At 37.4% G+C, this 23341-nt stretch overlaps 1 protein-coding gene across 2 annotated transcripts in view; it reads left to right on the top strand.

Moving 5' to 3' along the window:
- The window catches only part of VWA8 (von Willebrand factor A domain containing 8), a 364304-nt gene that overhangs the window by 185944 nt on the left and 155019 nt on the right, over positions 1 to 23341 (top strand). The gene's annotated exons all lie outside the window — the stretch shown is intronic.

Raw genomic sequence — 23341 nt, 5'->3', positions numbered from 1 at the left:
TGAGTTGCAAGAATTAGTTTCTCATTTGAGTCCTTCCATTAAATAATATGTTCTTGGGAGAAAAATGTAAGAAAAAAGAAAGCAGAATTAATGAGTCATGAATGAAAGAGAAGAGAACCAAAGTAAAGCTGAGAGATAGTAAAAAACAAAAAACAAAATCTCCCTCTTGGGATTTATACCTCTGGCTATTATGGAGATGGAGTAAGTGGTACCAGATTAGTCCTACCATGGTAAAGAATTATAAAACTGCACAAGACTCACAAATACTGGGAAACTTAAAACTACCTGGGATCTGTGAGCTAAACAAGTACCAGAGGTCCCACATGATTAGGAGCCTCCATTAAACACTCCTGGCATTCGGAAGATATTCTATAGAGTGTGTGCTTTAGAAGTAGAACCAGTCTATCTGTAAAATAAAAGCTGCTTTATGCTCATCCTTAATAAGTTTAACTGGGTGTTGTATGGAAACCAGTTTGACAATAAATTTCATATTAAAAAATAAAATAAATAAAAACAAAAAAAAAGCCTTGAGAAAACAAGGATGCTTGCTATTTAGCAGTATTTTTGGACGTTTTTCTCATGCACAATGACTTTAAAAATTAAAGGGATGGATGTTAGGGGGGAAATGTCTTTAAAAGATCCATCTAATTCACAAGTACATTAACTGCCTAGCCAAACAAACTTCACATGAAATGAAGGAAGACTGTAAAATCCAACAATATGTAGCATCCATAATGTCAAGCATTCAATAGAAAATTACTAGACATACAAAGAAGCAGGAAAATTGGTCAGTAGAAATAAAACCCAAAATGACAGATGGTGGAATTAGCAGACAAGGACTATAAAACAATTGCCATAAATATATTCAGGCATTTAAAGGAGAAAAAGAGTATAATGAGGGAATAATTAGGAATTCTCAATATAGAAATGGCAACTCTAAAAAAAGCAGTCTCACATATGAGCAATCGGAGTCTCAAAAGAAAAGAGAAAGAATGAGTCAGAACAATATTTGAAGACATAATGGTGGAAAAATTCCCAAATTTGATGGAAAGCATAAAATCACCAATCCAGGAAACTCAGTGACTTTCAAGTAGGATAAACAGGAGACCTCAACAAAGTACACTATATTTAAATTGTTGAAAATTGGAAGACAAAAATCTTTAAAACTGCCAGAGAGGAAAAAAGACATATTACAGGGGAAAAACCATATTACAGAAGGAAAATGATAAAAATGACTGCTGATTTTTCATATGTAGTAAATACAAACCACAATTCAGTGAAATGATTATTTTCGAAGTGCCAAAAGAAGAAAAAAAAGTGAGGAGTGTCAAATAGTGTGTTTGGGAAAAAAAATCTTTAAAAATAGATATTTTCGGGTAAACAAGAGCTGAGGGTATTTTTTCAACAGCAGACCTGCATAATATAAATACATTACAGCGCAGCATTTTCCATGAACATAGATACAAAAATCTGTAAAGAGTATTAAAAAATCAACTTCCAGAATATATAAAAAGGATAATACATCGTAATCAAGTGAGTTTTATCCCAGGATTGTAAGGTTGACTTAACATTTGAAAATCAAACAATGTGACTCATTCAATCTATAGCATAAGGGAAAAGCTATGTGATCATCTCAATCATTGCAAAAAAAAAAAAAAAAGTATTTGGTAAGATTTAATACCCATTCATGATAAAATGTTGTAACACATTACAAATAGCAGGAAACTTCCTCAACTTAAGAAGAGACATTTATGAAAAACCTGCAGCTAACTTATATTTAATGGTGAAAAGCTAAATGCTCTCTTTCTATAATGGGGGAAAAAGCAGAGATATTCACTATTCAGCATTATGCTGCAGGCCCTAGTCAGTGCAATAAGACAAGAAAAAACTAAAGCTAAAATACATATTTATTTATTATTTTTTTTTCAACGTTTATTTATTTTTGGGACAGAGAGAGACAGAGCATGAATGGGGGAGGGGCAGAGAGAGAGGGAGACACAGAATCGGAAACAGGCTCCAGGCTCTGAGCCATCAGCCCAGAGCCCGACGCGGGGCTCGAACTCACACACTGCGAGATCGTGAGCTGGCTGAAGTCGGACGCTTAACTGACTGCGCCACCCAGGCGCCCCTAAAATACATATTTAAATGAAAGAAGTAAATTGTCTTTATTTAAAGATGACATGATTGTATATATAGAAAATTCTAGGAAATCTACAAAAAAAAAAAAGCCATCAGAATAAGCGAGTTGAGAAAGATCACAGGATACTAGGTCAATGTGGAGCATCAGTTTTATTTTTATATGATAGCAATGGACAAAGAAAAGTAATTTTTAAATATTATTTATAATAGGATAAAAACATAAAATACATAGGAATAAATTTAACAAAATATGTGCAAATTTTAATTTGCTGATTTTAATAGGGCATAGCAAGGCCATCTCAATCCCTTAACTTGCATAGGTCACCTGCATAGTTTTGGAAAATTTCTAGCCTATTCCTTCATCTTCTCATGGTTCTTCTTTCTATGAATAATAACTTATATAAACCTAGGAATTTCAACTCACCTTTTTAAGGAATTTACTATGTCAAGATTATAGAACTATGTGTTTTAGGGGATTTAGAAAGGAATAAGAAACATGATTTCTATCTTTAAAGAGCTATAATACTGTCCTTGTTTATAGTTATTTCAATATTTTATGTTCCCCTGAATCTGAAGAACTACCTTTTCCCCTCATCTTTAAGCTTTAAAACAAGTTTTTCTTCCTACATGGACAAAGTTTGAAGAAAATAATGAAAGAATCAAAGTTTGACTAGTTTGCTAGTTCTCACCTGAATAACTTTTGTTTATAACATCACAGTTCTAGTTTTTGAGTCTTAAAGCACATGACAAGACCCATATTTTATATTTTTAAGGATGATAGAGTGAGCATTGCAGTTGTTCATTCTTAGAATTTGTGCTATTTTATTTTGGTTGCATTGTGTTTAGTTTCTACTGTTTAGTGGTGCCCTTAAAAATATGTAATTACTTGGAAGTTTTAATTAGTGTATATTCCCATGCCACTTAAGCATACAATGTCAATTTGAGCAAAAACATATGAATTTAAATTTTAGATTTTAAAATAAGCAGAAAGCCAACTTATTTTAAAGATGACATCAAAGATTGAAATTGGCTCACAAATTTATGCCCCAGAAATAAGGAAGTCACTTTATGTGAGAGTCCCTTTGTATGATGGGACAGTTTTTCCATTTCTATATATTGGACACCAAAATACTTTAAAAGAAATAGGCTGTGTTAGGCTGAATTATATCAATTAATTTTGATTGTGAATTATGGAGGTTACTTAGTAAAAAAGAAGACAAAGAAATAAAACAGGTACTTAGTAATTATTCCTGGGTGTATGTCATCATCACACTGATTGTAAACAGGCCTTTGTTTATTATTCATTATCTTCAATAGTTCTAAGAGGTTTTGATAAATCTTATTTTTCTAGGAATTATTCATTGTCTTCTAATTATTGGTATAAAGTTGTTATAATATCATCTTATGATATTTTAATGTCCTTAGGCTCAGTAATGATATCTTCATTTTTATACCTGGTATTGGTTACTTGCCTTCTCTTTCTTTTATTCGTGATCAGTTTTTCCAGGAGGTTGTCAATATTATTGGTCTGTTCAAGCAACCAACTTCTGGTATTGTTGAACCTCTTTTGTGTGTTTCTTTTCTAGTCAGTATTTTCTGATTTTATCTTGATTATACCCTTCCTTTTATTTCCTTTAGATTTAATCTGCTTTTCTGTTTTAAACTCTTTTATATGAATGTTGAAGTAATTGATTCTTTGGGTCTCCCTTTGGCTCTCAGTTCTTTCATCTCTGATTAAGAAAGGTAGACAAGGTAATTTGTAGCATCTTTTAGCTCTATATTCCAAAATCTTTGAATAAGCAAGAAGAAGATGGTATTCAATGTACTTTAGAAAGTTGGGAAGATTAGCGGTGCCTGGGTGGCTCAGTCAGTTAGGTGTCTGGCTTCGGCTCAGGTCATGATCTCACAGTTCATGAGTTCAAGCCCCATGTTAGGCTCTGTGCTGACAGCTCAGAGCCTGGAGACTGCTTCAAATTCTGTGTCTTCCTCTCTCTCTGTCCCTGCCTTGCTCATTGTCCCTCTCTCTCTCTCAAAAATAAATAAGTCATTTTTTAAAAAGTTCAGAAGATTAGGGAGAGATACCACATGCATTTTCTGCCTACAATACATTTTATACCTACTTTTTGTCTTAAGATAACAAATGATCCATTAATAGTAAAGAATTGTATTCTGCTTATTTGTGTTCTGTGGTAATTTTGACATTGGCCACTTAAATGTATAGATGTGTTATCTATGAAAAAACTTTCTAAGTTAAAAATGTAATAACAATTTCAAAGCCTAATATTTGTATAAATTTTGTTGATAGCACCCATTGCTACATTACTGACTGATGATTTATTATAAATAAAATATCTACTCACTGTAACAGGGACTCAGGTATCTCTATTTGGCAATATTTGATACTGAATTTGTTATATAAAGTTGGAAGTAAAAACTCTCCATTTTTATTTAAAATATGTAATATTAATGGATTTTTATTAATTAAATTTGACATTCTCACAAAGTTCAATGTGGGGAGTTTTTTCATTATACACAGCTTTTGGGGCTATATTTGACATAAAATTTAAAGCCATAAAATTGCTTTAAGAGAAACATATGTTTTAAAAGACCTAAAAATAGCAATCAAAAAAATATCCTGGACTTCTCTGATCTACGGGTGACCTACATAACATCTTTACTTTGTTTATTTTAGATTCCTTTTAATGTATTTGTGCTATTACCATCTAAATAATCAGTCACATTCAATTTAGTTTATAGATGCCATTCCAACAAAATTAGTTATGGGCCACTCAAAACATAATCTTGATAAGCAAAACCATCACCAAACGTACATGAATAAAACCTACAACCCGTGTATTTTTTAACTATTACCATCTTATGTTTTAATGATCAGATCCCATAAAATGAGGAAGCTGGACAATTTAATTCATGTCTTTAGTTAAAATCAGGATGTTGTCCTGAGTATGATTTAGGTAATTTAAAAGATTAATGGATATAATTACTTTTACGGTACGTATTGCAAATAGAAGAGACTACGTGGCTCATATTTGTGAAGTACATCTGTTTACTTGTTTTTCCACAATGTCATGTTACTTTGATGTTCAAGAGGACACTTGATATGTCACCTTTTGTAGCTCTACTTCCTCTGTGGATAAAAGTACACTTCTATGTTAAGAATTATCTTAAGGCTTTGAAATACTTATTTCACCAGGTTTTTTTTTTCATTTGCTAACTTTCATGTATGAAGATGATGGCACAGGTCATCATTAGCATGACCTATATGCTCTTGGTTATTTTTTTTAATAGTGATGCCCATTGTAAATATAGAGTTCCCAGGTTCTCTGTATAGTTCAAACTTTTTTAGTGGGATCTTCCTCATGTATGCTCACCTTATTTCAGACTGGACCATTCTATGTCCTACTCACAAGTTTTGAACTTGCATCCATGCCTGTCTTTATTTTGTCATCGAAAATGCACTGTGTTTCTCATGGGGCGCCTGGGTGGCTCAGTCAGTTAAGTGTCTGACTTTGGCTCAGGTCATGATCTCACAGTTCATGAGTTCGAGCCCCACATCAGGCTCTGTGCTGACAGCTCAGAGCCTGGAGCCTGCTTTGAATTCTGTGTCTCCCTCTCTGTCTCTGCCCCTCCCTTGCTCACACTCTGTCTCTCTGTCTTTTTCTCTCTCTCTCTCTCCCAAAAATAAATAAATATTTTAAAAATTTTTGATAAAATAAGTAAAATGCACTGTGTTTCTCTCCTAATCCTTCAGATTTGGCCCAGTTTTACTTCTACATGGAATCTTTTCTGATTTGTCATTCTGGGTGTAACCATTCCTTCCTTTGAAACTCCATAGTATGGACTAAATGTGTACCATTGTGAAAGAAAGAACGTGAGTTTCAGAGATCAAGTCCTATCTTTACCATTAACTTTTTGGTGGCCTTGAACTTCTTGAGTCCTATTTTCCTTACTTATCAAATTTAAGTAATAATATTTCAATATTATTATTACGGATAATATTCAATAAGATTATTATGGATGGTTGTGAAAATTAAAGGAGAGAATGTATGGAAAGGAGCGTTCACATGTCTGACATATTTTAGGCACTTAAATATGTAGGCAAGCTAATAAATATTAGTTTCTTGCTACATGCCCCACTTTTTTTTTATCTCACTCTGATTTGCATTATAGTTAATTTCTATATCTCATTTCCATCCACTCTACTTTCTCCAGGCAAGCCTCCCCATCTAAATAGGGAATTTTTTGAGGGCAGGAGTCTGGTTTATTCATTAGATATTAATTCATTTATCTAACTTGTATTTATTCGATTCTTACTGTCAGTGGCTGTCTTAGCACTGATGCCCTATAGATGATGATACTGATCTTGACCTAAAGGAGCTTGCTTGCTTGTCAGTGGGTGAGACTACAACATTTGCCATACAGTGTTGAATATAAGCTATGAAAAAGGCACTTGCAGGTTCTGTGGGAACCTTGAAGAGAGGTGCCCAACAGTCTGTGTACCCATGTGTGATATGGGAAGGTGTCTGGAGAAGGTGGCACTCAAACTGAGTGTGAAGGGAGAAGTAGGAGTTTTCTAAGTGTAGAGCAGAGCATGGGACATCATGGTTATTAAAAACATACTATCTAAAAGCCAGGAGGTGAGAGAGGCAGCATGGTATGGCATGGGTTGTATGTGCATAGATGCAAGAGTTGTTGCCAAGAGGAAGATACGGGCACAGCATAATTGAACATGAAAGACTTATCCTCAGGCTGAAGAAAACTGAATATGACAGTATAAATTTAGAAATTCACAAAGTCCCAGAGGGAAAATAGATGTATCGACAGAAAATAGAAGAACTGAAAGCTTTTCTAAGTCTCATAGAAAAAATTATTTTTGAGCCATCAAGCCATCCTTAGCACTGATAAGAGCATTAGAGAATTGGAGGCACGTCACGTGTCAGCTGCTACGCAAAACCCTCTGAGATACTCCTGTCTCACCCTACCCATTATGAATTTGAAAAAACTGTTTTAGAAGCTGCTATTTTATCAGCAGTTGGACAGTAGTTCTCCCACTAAGAATGCCTTCTGCTGCCTCTTTTTCACTAAAGGATTTATGTCAGTCCCTCCAACCTTTCCCTGTAGATCTTTAGGCTTGTAATAATTTTTTACTCTTTTCCGGATGATCTGCAAATCCACTTATATTTCCATATTATTTTGGTTTCTTTATTTGACAAATATGTACATAGCAGCTACTCTGTACTGAGCATTGCTGTAAACTCTTTTCAGATTGTAACTCATTTCTGCCCACTGCAACTCTACAAGATCAGTACTATTCCCATCTCTGTTTTGCCAGTGAGGACACCGAGGCACAGAGAGGTTAAATAACTTGGCTGAGGTTACAGAGCGGGCTTCTTACAATCTGGGGTCAGCCATGTGTTCTAATCACTGCACTGTGTTGCTTCTTGACTTTGTTGTGCTAATCAAATAGTATTTTAGTGATGATAGTGTTTTAGTAAATTCCTTACTAAAGTACCAGCCATGTGGAAAACTGTCATACAAGTCTTACTTTCTAGCCTTACTTTCTTACTTTCTAATCCATGTATAGACTAGCTTGATTTTTTTAATTCTACCATCCTATTTCTAATCCTTGCTCAACTTGACCCCAAGTTCTTTCCTTTGGCCAGTTTTCCATATTTTTCCATTTTTTCAATAGTAATCTCTTAATGAAATTTCTTTTTCTGTTTTCTTGACCACTTTTCCAGATTATTAAACTGACTTTGCCTCCTCATCACACCTCCCCTGGGGTGTATCATCAACCATCACCCAGGTAATTCATAAAAACATTAACCAAATTAATTCTCGTGGCCTTTTTTTTTTTTTTTAATTTTTTTTTTCAACGTTTATTTATTTTTGGGACAGAGAGAGACAGAGCATGAACGGGGGAGGGGCAGAGAGAGAGGGAGACACAGAATCGGAAGCAGGCTCCAGGCTCTGAGCCATCAGCCCAGAGCCTGACGCGGGGCTCGAACTCACGGACCGCGAGATCGTGACCTGGCTGAAGTCGGACGCTTAACCGACTGCGCCACCCAGGTGCCCCAACTCTTGTGGCCTTTTACGTGATGTCCCTCCTGGGCCGACACTGCTTCTGACCTCTCGTGCTCCCGCCGCAGGTTGAGGGTTAGAGAGGTGGCTGAGTCAAAGCTGCACACACACCCCTGAAACTAGGAGAATCAGCGACCAGCATGCTCTAGGCTGTTTTGGAAGAGAAGACTGGAAAGAAGGAGGAGCTTTCATTTCTACTTCCTAAGTCCCAAGCTAAATAGCTTGAGAACCACCAGTGCCTTGTGCATTTTTTCTTAGTTCTGTTCCATCCCTTGCCATTAGAGAAGAGCTACATTCCTTTCAAGTGTTATGTACTTTTTTTAGATTGAGAAAAACTTTAAAAATCCAAAAAATGTAAATAGAACTATGCAACACCTACCCAAACTTACCCCTGAGATTTAACAACTGTTAATATTTTTCTCAAATTTGATTCTACTCTTCCTTTTACAGAAATAAAACACTGTGATTAGAGCTAAAGTCCCCTTCAGCCACCACCCCAATCCTATCTCCCCTTCTTCAAGTCAATCACTAATGTCAATTTAGTCTATAACCTTCCAACCCTTTGTGGGTGTTTTTCTTTTAACTTGTAAAAGACATTTTTGTTAAGAGAATTATTATCTCACACTGACTTCCATTATAGAATTAGTGATACTCTGATGGGAGAGAGATCAAAAAAAGTTTCAGTCCTTAGCTGTAATAAAAATCAACTCAAACTTACAGTTGTTTCAATATCAGATTCTCTGAAGATGCTTACCGTCACATCCCAACCACTTAATCTGCTCTTCTCTCTTTGGGCCTCTCCAGCTAGCATCAGTGGCTGGTTTCTCACAGCACCCTGAGAAGCAGGGAGAGTGAAGAAGTATCTTGAGCTGGTGCCTTATACTTCTCACCAGTCTTTTTACTTATTAAAATCTAAAATGCTTCATAAAGCGCGGCTCCTTATAAGGAAGGCAGGTATTGCTGTGGCCAGACACTCCAGGTGACGCCAACAGTGACAACATGAGCAGACGGGGCTGGCATGACATGTTTAGATTAAGTAAGTCGATTTGTGTCTCACTGGGATTGCTCACTTCACAGCAAATTAAGTGATTTCTATTAACTGAGATGTAGCTATAATATTTCATACAGGAAGAATGAAGAACATCGCTAGAAAAATCTTAAGAATTGTTGTTTGCATTTTTACATCATTCATGCCTTCAGGCCGTCAACAAATATCTAGGCTAGGTATTCTAGAACCAGAGCCAGAGATGGAAATGTTTGTGTAAGTAATTTTAGAGGGAGAGCTTTGAGGTAAAACTTGCAGGGAGGCCAAGGAGTTAGGATACAGCTGTGGAAAAGAGAGGTTTTAGGCCATCTGGCCTCAGCCAGAGAGCTCTGGAGCATGAATGGCACTGCTCAGCTATCCCATTTGGAAGCAAGATGGGCCAGCCTTTTTTGCCCCCATATCAGTAAGTCATTGGTTACGGGCTGTCCCCTAGGGGAGGTTAAGGGGGACCCTCTAACTCCCAGGCATTTCTGGGCAGAGTAGCTCCCCAGTGGTGGAGGGCAGTTCTTTGGAGAAGGGTACAGCTATGAGTTGTCAGAAGTCATGCTGCAGTAGCCGGGGGCCAGGTGTATTTGGTGGTAAAGGAGATCTGTGCAGGGTGCCAGTGGCATATACTGTAAGGAACCTTTGCTGAGGGACAGCACAGTCCATAGCACTGTTCTAGGCCTTGAGAAATACAGCATTGAACAAGACAGCTGAGGTCATTTCTGTCATGAAGCTTTCTAGTGGTAATGAGGAAATATGCAGTAAATGACACAATAAACAGGGAAGTATCAATGCTGTGAAGGAAATTATGTGAAAATGTTTTAAAGGCTGATGTGATAAGGAGTGAATGGGTAAGCTTGGCATCAATGACCATCTTCATAACTGTGGTGGAATTTGCAATAAGACATTCCAGCATGTCAGTAGCTTTGTCTGTTCTAGAGATTCAGTGGATGAATTGACCCAGTGTAAGATGAATCCATAAAAGATTGCAGATGACCGTGAGCTGTGAGAACATGGGCTAGTGATAGGTTGGAATAACACTCCAGCCAACAGCCTGAGGTCCCAGGCCTAGCTAGGGTCTGACCCAGGGTGATAGAATTAGAGGAAATAGGGTACCAGGGATACTGATACCAAGGGGAGTATTGGTGTGATAATCAGAAAATGGAGAGAACAGAGGCAGAAGTATATGCAACTTGTTATGAATACCCAAATATCAGATTTATAACCTCTGTGGGCAATACCAGTGAGTCATGTGCCTTATCCCCTGATTAGAATAGGAAGTCAGGAACTGAGCAGGGCTGAGCCTATAGCCAAGTGAAACTGAATAAAGCAAGGGACAGGACTACAAGCTTTGCACTCCGTACCAACAAAGGTGTCTTCTGTATTATATACACACACGCATTCTGAATGTGAGGGTTTTGTTTTATTTTTAACCAACCGTCAGGGGCAGTTGCATATAATTGGATATCATTTTCCACCGAGGACTTCAGTTCTGCTGCTGCATCACTGGAACTAGTAGCACTTTTTACCGGTTTCTGCTCATAACTGGTTAAATGGCAATAATGCTACAGTCCAGGCTATGAGTATGTTTTCAGATACAGTTTTTTTTTTTTTTAATTTTTTTTTCAACGTTTTTTATTTATTTTTGGGACAGAGAGAGACAGAGCATGAACGGGGGAGGGGCAGAGAGAGAGGGAGACACAGAATCGGAAACAGGCTCCAGGCTCCGAGCCATCAGCCCAGAGCCCGACGCGGGGCTCGAACTCCCGGACCGCGAGATCGTGACCTGGCTGAAGTCGGACGCTTAACCGACTGCGCCACCTAGGCGCCCCCAGATACAGTTTTTAGGAATGCCTTGTGTCAAAAATCAGAAACCATTTGTTATACAACTGGTCTAAAATAAAATGGAAGCCTCACATTTTTGAAGGAAAGCATGAGTTTGGGTAACTTCTTTGAGCCCAAAGCTTATCAGACAGTTATAAAGATTAAATGATATATGTCACATGTAACTAGGACAGTGCCTGGTATGTGGTAAGGAGCCAGTTAAAATTAAACCTCCTGTCTGTAAGTCTGTATCATCTTCTATCCATATATAGGTGAGAGCCACATCTTCTGCCCCTTCTTCTATTCTTAGCTTTAGATCTGCATTTTTCTTTTACAAATATCCACATAAGTATCTCTGGGGCATTTCAAATCCAAAATATCCATCTCTTCTTACCAACTCTTCTTTTTCAATGTTCTCCAGCCCCCTTTCTAGACCTGGTTCATGGCAGGTGTCAGTAATGCAGTGTTAATTATGGAATTGGTGAAGGAAAGAATAGATGTTTCCTCTCTGTGCTTACAGAGCCCTGTATCCAGTCACCTGGCCTGTAAGCCGTGTACCTTTTGTCTTTCCCTACTCTTCACCTTGACAGTCATTCATTATGAAATCATGTCTTCATTTTTTAAGGTCTCCTAAATATCTTCCTCTTTTCCTTTCCCACAGCCACAGGCCATGCCTGGACTATTACATTCGTTTATTTTCCTGCACTCCAGAGTTGTAAACAAGTCCTTTCAATTCCATCCTTCTAATAGATATAGTATCTCCTTCCCTCCTTCTCTGGGCCATAATTCCATTCCTCTTCTCTTGCTTAGATTATTGTGGCAGTCTCTGACTAAGAACTCAGCCTCCAGTCTATCTTTCTTATGTTTCCCGTTGTTCCAGCCAATGAAGTTGATAACTTATTGTCCTGCTCAGAACCCTCTAATGACTCCTATTGCCAACAGCATCCAGTCTGTACTCCTTAGTTTGAGCCTCATCTGCTTCACTGGTCTTACTGCCAGCCTTTTTCTCCCACATACTTATGCTTAAGCCAAATGAACTGCTTATGATTCCGAGTATCACGTGCAGCTCTTATAGCCTGGAGTGCCTTTCTCATCAACTCTGCCTGGGAAAGTCTTACTTAACCTACTTTTAACTAAGCTAGCCCTCGCATAATGGACAGTGGTTTTAAAGACTCTTGAAAAAGAACTCCAGGGGCGCCTGGGTGGCGCAGTCGGTTAAGCGGCCGACTTCAGCCAGGTCACGATCTCACGGTCCATGAGTTCGAGCCCCGCGTCAGGCTCTGGGCTGATGGCTCGGAGCCTGGAGCCTGTTTCCGATTCTGTGTCTCCCTCTCTCTGCCCCTCCCCCGTTCATGCTCTGTCTCTCTCTGTCCCAAAAATAAATAAACGTTGAAAAAAAAAATTTAAAAAAAAAAAAGAAAAAGAACTCCAGTTTGAAAATAGTATTAACAATATAAGCATAAATGAAATGAAACCGACAGAAAATTATGTAAGTAAAACCATCAGATGGTGCATCTGATTTGATTGAAAAGAGAAAAGACTCTGGAGTAAGGTTACAGAGGACACCACACATGAATAATATTCTCTTCATAATGATTCAAAACAAAACATTGCTGCAGAGAAGTTGAAAGTGGACTTACACGAAGTCCTACAGGATGGCACCAGCTTGATACCATATTTAAAACCAAGACTTTTAAAATAAAGCCATGGGGCACTCTGGTGGCTCATTCAGTTAAGCATCCACTCTTGGTTTCAGCTCAGATCATGATCTTGAGGTTTGTGAGTTCAAGCCCCATGTCAGACTCCGTGCTGACTGTGCAGAGCCTGCTTGAGATTCTCTTTCTCCCTCGCTCTGTGTCCCTTCCCCATTCGCTCTCTCTGTTTCTCTCTCAAAAATAAATAAACTTAAATTTAAAAAATGTAAACTAAAGCCAGAATTATTTCAATATCTTGTTATGAGATAGGAACTAACAATGAAAATCTTTTATACCACAGTCTCACTTAAAATTTTATTGTAAAGTATTTCAAAGATCTGCCAAACCTACACATTCATCTCTTACAAAGTCAAGAGGTCAGTTTGTTGATGTGTGTTAAACGACGTCAGAGAGATGCCTCGTAAACAAATATTTTAAAAATGAAAAAAAAAAATATTTAATTTGGTCCTTCAAGGTAAAGGTCATGCTCTAACAGTAAAGTAGAAAATAATTACTTTAAAAAATCTCTGGAGGGGCGCCTGGGTGGCGCAGTCGGTTAAGCGTCCGACTTCAGCCAGGTCACGATCTCGCGGTCCGTGAGTTCGAGCCCCGCGTCAGGCTCTGGGCTGATGGCTCAGAGCCTGGAGCCTGTTTCCGATTCTGTGTCTCCCTCTCTCTCTGCCCCTACCCCGTTCATGCTCTGTCTCTCTCTGTCCCAAAAATGAATAAACGTTGGAAAAAAAAAAAATTTAAAAAATCTCTGGAGAGAGCATTTTAAAATCAGATGTTTATAAGTGTTTCAGTTGCTAGGCTTTTTTGTTGCTGAAAATAATACATATCACCCTGTGATATTGTGATATAATAAGAAAAATATATTTCATCTTCATTCTCATTTCTGCCACAAGAGCTTCTAAAACCCCTGTAATTTCCTGAGAAATAAGGGTATCTTTCTGTTATGACACTGATCTTCTTTCCCAGTTCTAAAACCCTTGTAATCTCTGGAGTGAGAAGACTCTTTTTTTATGCAAATAAGGTAACTCTTGGGGCCCTGGATAGCTTCAGACTTCCCCCCCCCCCCCCCCCCCCCGTTTTCCTCAGGAAACCATATGATTGGAGGGTTGGAACTTTCAGCCCTGCTCCCTAGCTCTGGGGAGAGGAAAGGAGGGGTACTGAAGATTAAGTTAATCGCCAATGGCCAATGATTTAATCAATTGTGTCCATTTAATGGAACCTCTGTAAAAATCCCGAACAGTGGGGTTTGCAGGGCTTCCGGGTTAGCGAATATGCTGAAGTACTGGGAGGGTGCTGTGACCAGAGAGGACATTGGTCCTCTCAATGCACAGCCCCTCTCGCCCCATTACTTGCCTTCTGTATCTCTTCCTTTTGGCTGTTCCTAAGTTGTAGCCTTTGTAATAAATCAGGAGTAGTACGTAAAGTGCCTTCCTGCATTCTGTGAGCTGTTCTAGCAAATTATGGATCCCAAGGAGGGGATCGTGGAAACCCCTGACTCAGAGCTGGTCTGTCAAAAGTAGGGGAGGCCTGAGACTTGGAATTGGTGAGTGAAGTGGGGACAGTCTTGTGAAACAGAGCCCTTACCCACTGGGATCTGTGCTAGCTCCACCGTGTAGTTAGTGTCAGAATTGAATTACCTTGTAGACAGCCAGCTGGTGTATGCAGAAACTTAAGAGATTGTCGGGTCTGGAAAACCCACGTTCGGTGTCAGAGTGCTGAAATGTAGAAATAGATCATACAGTCCTAAAAGGTCTCTTCTACGCGCTAAAACAATTTGAAATACAATTTCCTCAAATGATTAAAAGCCTTATAAATGAAGATTTTCAATGATGTTTGAACCCATTGGTTCAAAATATAAAATGTGGCACTGATTTGTTTGCCAAACCACTGATAGACTTCAGGAAGGATGGAAATTCCCAAGCCTAATAGTACTAAAATCCTTTGTATGTTTGATAAATGAGTGAAAAGTATATGTCGTGCTATAGGGGTGCAGTGAATGCTGCATTTCTATTTGGATCTGTAGATCTTTGTGAGCTCATTTTCAGCTATAATAACCATTAAAACAGGCATTGAAATAAACTGAACTTAGGATTAGACCTTTTAATCACACATATAATAATAAAGTATATCAACCACTTTGTTCTCCCAAAAATGTCCTTTATTTTATTTTATTTTATTTTATTTTATTTTATTTTATTTTATTTTATTTTATTTTATTTTATTTTATTTTATTTTTCAACGCTTATTCATTTTTGAGAGACAGAGACAGAGCATGAGTGGGGAAGGGGCAGAGAGAGAGGGAGACACAGAATCCGATGCAGGCTCCAGGCTCTGAGCTGTCAGCACAGAGCCCGACGTGGGGTTCAAACTCACGAACTGTGAGATCATGACCTAAGCCGAAGTCAGACGCTCAACCGACTGAGCCACCAGGCGCCCCCAAAAACATCCTTTAATTTTTAATAAGAATGAAAGTTGTTTGTATTATCAACAAATAAAGTCCAAGAGCATTTTTTAGATATTGTTTTCCATAGTTGGCTCAGTTTTTGTTACTGTTTTCATATATTTACAGTGTATCTTCTCAGAAAAAACTTTGATTGATAGTATATTTAGAGCTACTGACCTAGAACAGTCTCCGCTATTGTACATGTCATTCTTTATCACAATTACGTGTTCCCACTTCTGTCTCCCTGGCTGATCAGTGAGCTCTCCCTGAGGGCAAGGATGGGTCTTTGAACTGCCTCCTTCCAGCACAAGTCTGGAACATGGTGGGTGTTTGATAAACATTTGTTAAACAAATGAATAAATGCAATATCTCTTCCTTCCCACCCATCTTTGAGACATCTGCTTAGAGAGTCCTCTCTCGGAAATGAACAGGTGATTGGCTCTTCATTTCCATGAAATGAAAATCAGCCTCTTGAGCATGATATTTAAGAAAACTGTGCACTCTGGCTCACCTCACCTGGCCAGCTCGACTGCCTTCTGTGCAACTATATTCTAGATATACTCTTGTTCCCTCAAATTTCTCTTGTATCTTGACCTTCTACATGTTTGTCTGTTTCTCTGTCTGGAAGCATTTTCTACCCATACCTATCAGTTAAAATCATATTGAATCATCAACACTCTGTTCTCTTTACTCAGAATTAATTGCCTTCTCCTCTGTGTTCTCACTGAACTTTGATTTAATTTCTGTTATTGCCCTTATCACCCTCTGACATGGATTATATTTGTTTTACATCTATCTTTCTGTCATGTGTGCTTCCTGAAAACAGAATCTCTGATCTTTTATAATCGTCATACCTAAAAGTCTGCCTTATACATTGGAAATATGTAATATTTGTTTAACACACTCTTGCCTCATTCATTCTTTGAGTGAACATTGATTGCGTGCCTAGAAGGTATGAGGTGTGGTGACAGGCACTAGATATATAGGTGATATCCCTTTGTGTATAGATGGTATGCCTTGTCCTCACAGTGAAGGACAGTCATAGGAACAACTAAAAAGTTTCTTAAGTATAAAGTCCTTTCGAGCAGTTAGTTCAAGTGGAAGGATAGAAGTGAGAAACAAGTTATCGTTCATTTATTTGAATTTGGATTCAAGAAATATGATAGATACCAGAAGAGCAAAAGTGGCCAGGGGCAGAACTTTCTCTGCAGTGTCCACTGTCTTCAGCTCAACCCTGTTTCCTGCAGGTGTTGGCTCAGCTCCTTGTTGCTGTCTTCCTACTGGTGACTGAAACATTTTGGTATTGAAATACCTAGGTATGTTTTGGAATAGCTTTCAAAATCCCCAGCAAATTTTAAGATAAAACATAAGATCGCAAAAAAAAAGAAGAAGAAGAAGAAGAAGAAGAAGAAGAAGAAGAAGAAGAAGAGGAGGAGGAGGAGGAGGAGGAGGAGGAGGAGGAGGAGGAAGAGGAGAGGAGGAGGAGGAGTTTAGAGCTCTGCTCCAGTCCCCTGACCTCTAAGTCCTTGGAGGTGTTTGTTCCTTCTCTGCCATTAAAATGATACTGGAAAATGGCTGTGACTGAAATGAATGAACTCTTTAACTTTTGCTTCTGAATGTTATATATTTCATTTTTCTTATGATTCAGTAGTGTCTTCCTTTAAGAAAATCTATCATAAAAACTTAATAAAATAGGTACATTACAGAAAACTTAAACATGGATTTCCTTGAAAAGTTCTCCAAATATAATGCTTATTTACATACTATTTTCTATTTGACTTGAGTAGTTGAAGTGTGATAAATTTAACACTGAGCATTGTGAGTTTTTTCAAGTTGATGAACAGTCAGAAATGAGGATAAAAATAATTCATGATTATAATATACCAAATAATATTATGATATATGTAAAATGCAACTTACATAGTGAGTTTTAGGCAATAAGTATTACATGGAAAATGTATTTAGGGTTGTTAACCTTGAGAGACGTGCTAAGCCGGTCTCACGGAGAGCTGGTGGACTTAAGTCTTCTGATGGATTTCCTTAGCAGCAGGCTATTTCTCATTTGTCTTAGTGATCAAAAATAGGTATTTCAGGGGTGCCTGGGTGGGTCAGTTGGTGAGGTGTCCGATTCTTGATTTCAGCTCAGGTCATGATCTCAGGGTCCTGAGATCCAGCCCCACTTTGGGTTTCACACTGAGTGTGGAGCCTGCTTAAGATTCTCCTTCTCTCCCTCTGCCCCTCCTGCGCGTGCTCTCTCTCTCTCTCTCTCTCTCTCTCTCTCTCTCTCTTTGAATTGCCTCTGGTAAAATATCTTTCGATATTTAATCTCATGCAAGATCTAGTTCATACTGTACCAAAGATGGTACATTATTAGTATGGTGAGTTAGGTTCGCTTAAGTATATTATGAGTTTAAGCTCATCAGGGGAAGAAATTTCTACCTATTTTGTTCACAGATACTTCAGCATCCAAAGCAATGCCCACGAATAAATGCTGAATACAAATTTATTGAATAAAAGAGTACATAATATCCTGATATGAAAAGATATTCACATTAATTTTTGACTCTCTCATGCTTTTCTGTTGTGACCCAATTAATGAGACTTTTAAAAACTATAAACTACTCATTACTGTATTTTCTGGTAAAGCTTTACTCAGTGGACACAGTGTTCCCCAGCCTCACGCTCTGGTTTCATCTGTGTGTACATCTTTGCCCACTCATTAGTTTTGCATTTAATCTGCATTTTTGTTCTTCTATTCCTTTTTTAGAACTGATTAGAAAATGCATTGTTTAATGTTAGGAGCAAAGGGTAATAAAGGACCTGCATACTGTTTTTCTTTTGGGGGCTGGAAAAGAGGAAATGAAGTTCCCACAAAGAAATTAGGTCATCTTGAGTTCCTAAAATTTACCAAGCCAGAAACCTAGCTTTCAGAGGAAAGACAAAAGATCCAGTTTTTAAATATATCATTTTAGTAGATTTATTTTTAAAGATTAGACAACTCACATCTTTCAGATTTTGTTAAGAGATTTGATTATCAGCATGGCTTTGAATATCAGAGGAGTTTCTTTTTAAATAAGTGTTAATACAGTGCTAGGAGATGCACTGTATCTCCTAGGGGAGGGAAGTAGATTTTGAAAACTAAGCATATTTTGAAATGTTTAGCTTCCATCAGATGACTACTTTGCTGTGGCTATTTTCTACCTGTTGTTCCCAGTAAGAAGCTACCCCTGAAGAGAACAGTGTTGCATCACAGTAGACTTCCTTCCATAAATATTATCCCCCTAATGTCTTCCTTTCTTTTATGGTTTGTTAGGATTTTTTGCATCTGGACACATTAGTGATGAGTGATTGACTGCTAAATAAACTATTTGTCCTCCAAAACAGCTATTTTAAGAGCTGGAGTCTTTTCAGTCACTTTGGCAGAAATAATATTTTGCTTATCTTATTAAAAAGACTTTTCCCTCAAAGCATTCAAAGCACATATAACAATAATATTCTTTCTGTCTCCACTTTATCTTCCTTGCTTTTTACTCTACTCTGCTCCCTCATTTATTCTCTTTTAATTCCCTCTTTAGACACGAGTAATCTTGAGCTTCAAGAGGTGAAGTGATTGACCAACGTCTAAATCTGGACTCAGAGTTAGGCCAGTGGTGGTTTTTTTTTTTTTTTTTTAATTTTTTTTTTCAACGTTTTTATTTATTTTTGGGACAGAGAGAGACAGAGCATGAACGGGGGAGGGGCAGAGAGAGAGGGAGACACAGAATCGGAAACAGGCTCCAGGCTCTGAGCCATCAGCCCAGAGCCCGACGCGGGGCTCGAACTCACGGACCGCGAGATCTTGACCTGGCTCAAGTCGGACGCTTAACCGACTGCGCCACCCAGGCGCCCCAGGCCAGTGGTGGTTTTTAACAAACACTGCAATAATCACAGTTAATTTGTGTCTTCCTTTTTTTGTATTGTATGGTAACACTGCTTATATTAGTGGCCCTTTCTGTTTGACGTCCTTGAGAAGTTTCTCTTCCAACATGGCGGAAATACATTTGCCTTTTACAGGCAAGAGTAAGAAACGGTGTGTTGCTATTCAAGAGGGAGCCCAGACCGCTTGTACACATTGTTTACAACTTAACGTTTGTTTGCCTCAGCTATGTCTAAGTAGCACTCTGTTTTATTTTTGAAAATTATCAGTGTCCCTTACCTTCATTTCATTGATAGTTAAAATAAACCTTTGGAAATGATATTCTTGATGATGCCATGAACTCTTTTCCACTTGGCAATATCATTCAGCAGCGTTACTTCTCAATGGGTAATGTTATGCTTATCTCTTATTGGCAGAAATTACTATTTACTTCTATTTTCAGGACCTTCCCTCATTTAGAAATATTTGGCAAATATTTGTTAAGTGTCTCCTCTGTGCCATGGTCCAGCTTTCCTTTCCCATGTTTGACTTCTATTAATGACTAGTCTATTCCTACAGCCAATTTTATTTAATGAACCATAAAGTTAGAGATAATTTTTGTTAGCTATTTGAAACTCTTATATGTCGTCTTTCTTCTTTCACTCTTATGTTTAACTACTATTGCTTTTCTAAAAGAAAGCTAACCATAAGCCAGTTTAAACACAGCTTACTAAAATATCATTTTTAAAATAAACATCACTATTTTGAGATCATTTGCTCTTCAGTAAATTAGCAGATATTAGCTTAATGTACCTTTACAAGCAACATTTCAAGAACAGATTGTGCTTGCTCTCCAGAGGCCAATTTTCTTTCCTTATTTTGACAAAAACCTAGTCTTTATACAACTTAATTATTTTTATTGCATGTAGAATGATTTTAAATTACTCTCAAGACATTAATAACTCTATTTAAAAAAAACTTTAAAATTACAGGATTAAGGGGACTCTAAGGTGACTCAGTCAATTAAGCATCTGACTTAGGCTCAGGTCATGATCTCACAAATAGTGGGTTTGAGCCCCGCATTGGGCACTGTGCTGGCAGCTCACAGCCTGGAGCCTACGTCAGATTCTGTGTCTCCCTCTCTCTCTGCACCCCTACCCTGCTCATGCTCTGTCTCTCTCTCAAAAATAAATAAACATTAAAAAAATTTTTTTTTAATCACAGAATTAAAAAAAGAGTAGAGTTTAGCACCATATTTCTTTGAGTAGCCCCTTTATCTACACAGGCTTTAATTGATAGAAAACTTTAGTTTGCAAGATAGTGAGAAGTGAGAACATTTATGTCAGCGATTAGCTAAACATTCTAATTAATTCAAGCATTACAGATAATAGTTATGTACTGAAAACCATTTTTTAAATTAAGCCGTAGGCTAAGAAAATGTGATTTAGATGTGTTTTAAATTCCCTTCTCTTCTCTATTGTTGAAATTACTAATTCTATTTAAACTTTTATAAGCTTATATTTCAGAGATGTTCTTGAGAGGAACAAATTGTAATAGAATTGAAATTGTAGCAAATAAAATACTCTCTTAGGGTTATTGCCTATTTGTGTGGAGAACTATTATCTTTTGATCCAAGATACTCCTAAACACAGAGCAATTATTTTAATCAACTTTTCAGAAAAATAATCATTATATTGGCTTTAAGAGTCAATTCATATGCTGCTTGTGACAATAATGGTTACCTTATCACTTCACTAAGTTGAAACTTATGATATTGTAAGATACCTTGAAAAACAAGCTTTCTCTTATTGTATTACGTACTATGCAAAGATAGTAGGTTATTTGCCACTCTTACATCACCAGTGAAACTTAACTGACATATAAGCCAATCCATTTTTTAATAGCATATCATTTTACACATTTTACTAACCTCTGCTTTTCCTTTGATGTATATGATGAAAGATCAATAAAAAGAACAGAACAAAACCACCTTTTTCTATAAATTCCTCTTTCTCACAGACTACTCCACTGAAAGCCATGATTTCCATTTGTGTTTATTCTCATTTGTAATCCTTTTTAGAAATCATCTGATTTGTGCATGTTCCCTCAAACCTTTGGTTTTTAATTCTAGCACAAAAGTCTTTTGATAAATCTAATTTGGCAAGTTGTATCTTATCAGAATTCAAGTGTTATAGAACAATTTCATTTGCCTTTTTAAAATTGGAATTCAGCTTGAATTTCCTTCCCACTGACAATGATACAAGAGTTCCTTTTTCCATTTTGGTGCTTGAAGGTGTCATGTTGTTGCCCATTAAATATGTGACAAATGAAGTGAGAAATTCATTATATAGCTATAAAAATCTGTGTGAACACACTGTTTCTCTTCCTCACCCAACCCCCCTTCTGTATTGCTAGAATATTAACAACGAATTTAAGGGAAATTAGTTAAACTGTGTTCTTGTTTGCTTAAAACTCTAAAAATTAATTTTTTAGCAGAAGATAGCATAAAGTATGTCCTATAGAAAACTTGTAAGACCCAGGAATAGAGAAAATGGACATATGACTAGATATCATTACACTGCATAAGAAACATTGTGTTCATACTAAAAGTGGATAAGCACCAATAAATTGTCACCGTATGTTTTGTTTTCACTTTTCTTAACATCCTCAAGGCTTTATTTCAAACACATCTGAATTTGAATTTTAGCCAACATTAAAAGTGGTATCCGATTCTTTGTAAAGTGTTAGTGCTTGGGCTATAGGAAGCAGTAGATAATAAGGCAGGTATCAGACCCATGAGAGCCAGAATCATTGGGGTGGGAGCTTGGAATAGAGGTCAGGAAGAGCAATAGACCAGACTCCAGGGAATTAACTCAAGAAGCCACTTGCCGTTTAGTCAAATTAGAGGGAAAAGCCTTTCAAGCTAGGTGCAGATAAGTTAGGTAGTCTAGAAATTATAAATGTCAATAATTGTATTGCCAACATACCTGTTCAAGCCCTGGTATGTGAGGACACTGATGGAGGAGTTACTCACTACAATAAGTCTAAATTCAACTCAGTTGGAGTCCATGATGGATGTAAACAAGGTCTTCCATACTCCCTTGACTAGTCAACTGCAAGTGTACTTCTCAATATGACTGTACTTTCTAATAAACACTTATAAATTAATAAAAAAGATTTCTTATATCTAGTAGAGTCAGCCTTAATCTAACCCAACATTTACTGAAGTGGATTCTATAGTTCCAGATTCTCTGTTTAAAAAAAAAAAAAAGGGTCCCTGGTCCAATAAATTTGGAAATCCACATACTATATGTTGTGTTATAAGCCACAGTGTTAACTTTTAACTTTTAGCGTTTTTGTCATTTTACTCATGCATTCATTTATTCAGCGAATATGTATTAAATGCATTCTATGTGCCAGATATCCATTAGATGCAGGGAACTGGATGAGGGACAGATAGATATGGTCTACCTTCTTAAATCTTACAGTCTATGTAGAAAGATATTATGATAAGTAATTAGAATATAGTGTGTTAAGGGTTGAAATAGAGGAGATCCAGGGCTCAAAGGGAACATGCAACAGGGTCACCTAACCTGGTCTTTTTAGAAAGGGTCATGGTGGGGCTTTCCAAGAAGCACCGTCTACACTCAAGACCTGAAGATCAGGTAGAGGTTAGACAGGCAAGAACTTTCCGTCATAACAGCAGAAATAATGATAACAAACTGGTAAGGCTGATGTGTAGTTACACTCTTTATATCTGCCATATGCTGTGCTAGGTACTTTCCAAGTGTTCTGTCATCGATCCTCCTGGGTGGATTGTATTACTTACCCAAGATCAGGTGGCTAATAAGTGATAAGAACTAGAATTTGAATCCTGATTGGTCTGACTCCAATGTCTTCTTTCTACTACCCCACAGCTGCCTGTCAAAGCAATTCACTTATTTTGATTAAATTTGTTTTGCTAAAGCAAAAACTTACTTGAAAGATATCTTAAGTTTGCTTGGTTTGTCATTTAGTATTTATCAGTTTTTTTAAATAAATACACATTTAATTTTAATAGATGGTGATAAATGTTAGCATTTGGGGAGAAGTTTCAGAAGCATATTATAACACTAAGGTCTGAAGTTCACATTCCAAGTATGGCCTCACACATAGTAGGTACTCAAAAGAACACAGATATAACTCCACATATTACTTGATAAGTG

The sequence above is a fragment of the Puma concolor genome, chromosome A1, assembly GCF_028749965.1.
Source record: "Puma concolor isolate L17-30 chromosome A1, mPumCon1.1.hap2, whole genome shotgun sequence".
Taxonomy (NCBI): Eukaryota; Metazoa; Chordata; class Mammalia; order Carnivora; family Felidae; genus Puma; species Puma concolor.
Note: the sequence above shows the minus strand (reverse complement) of the source record. Positions and strands in the feature narration are given on the sequence as shown.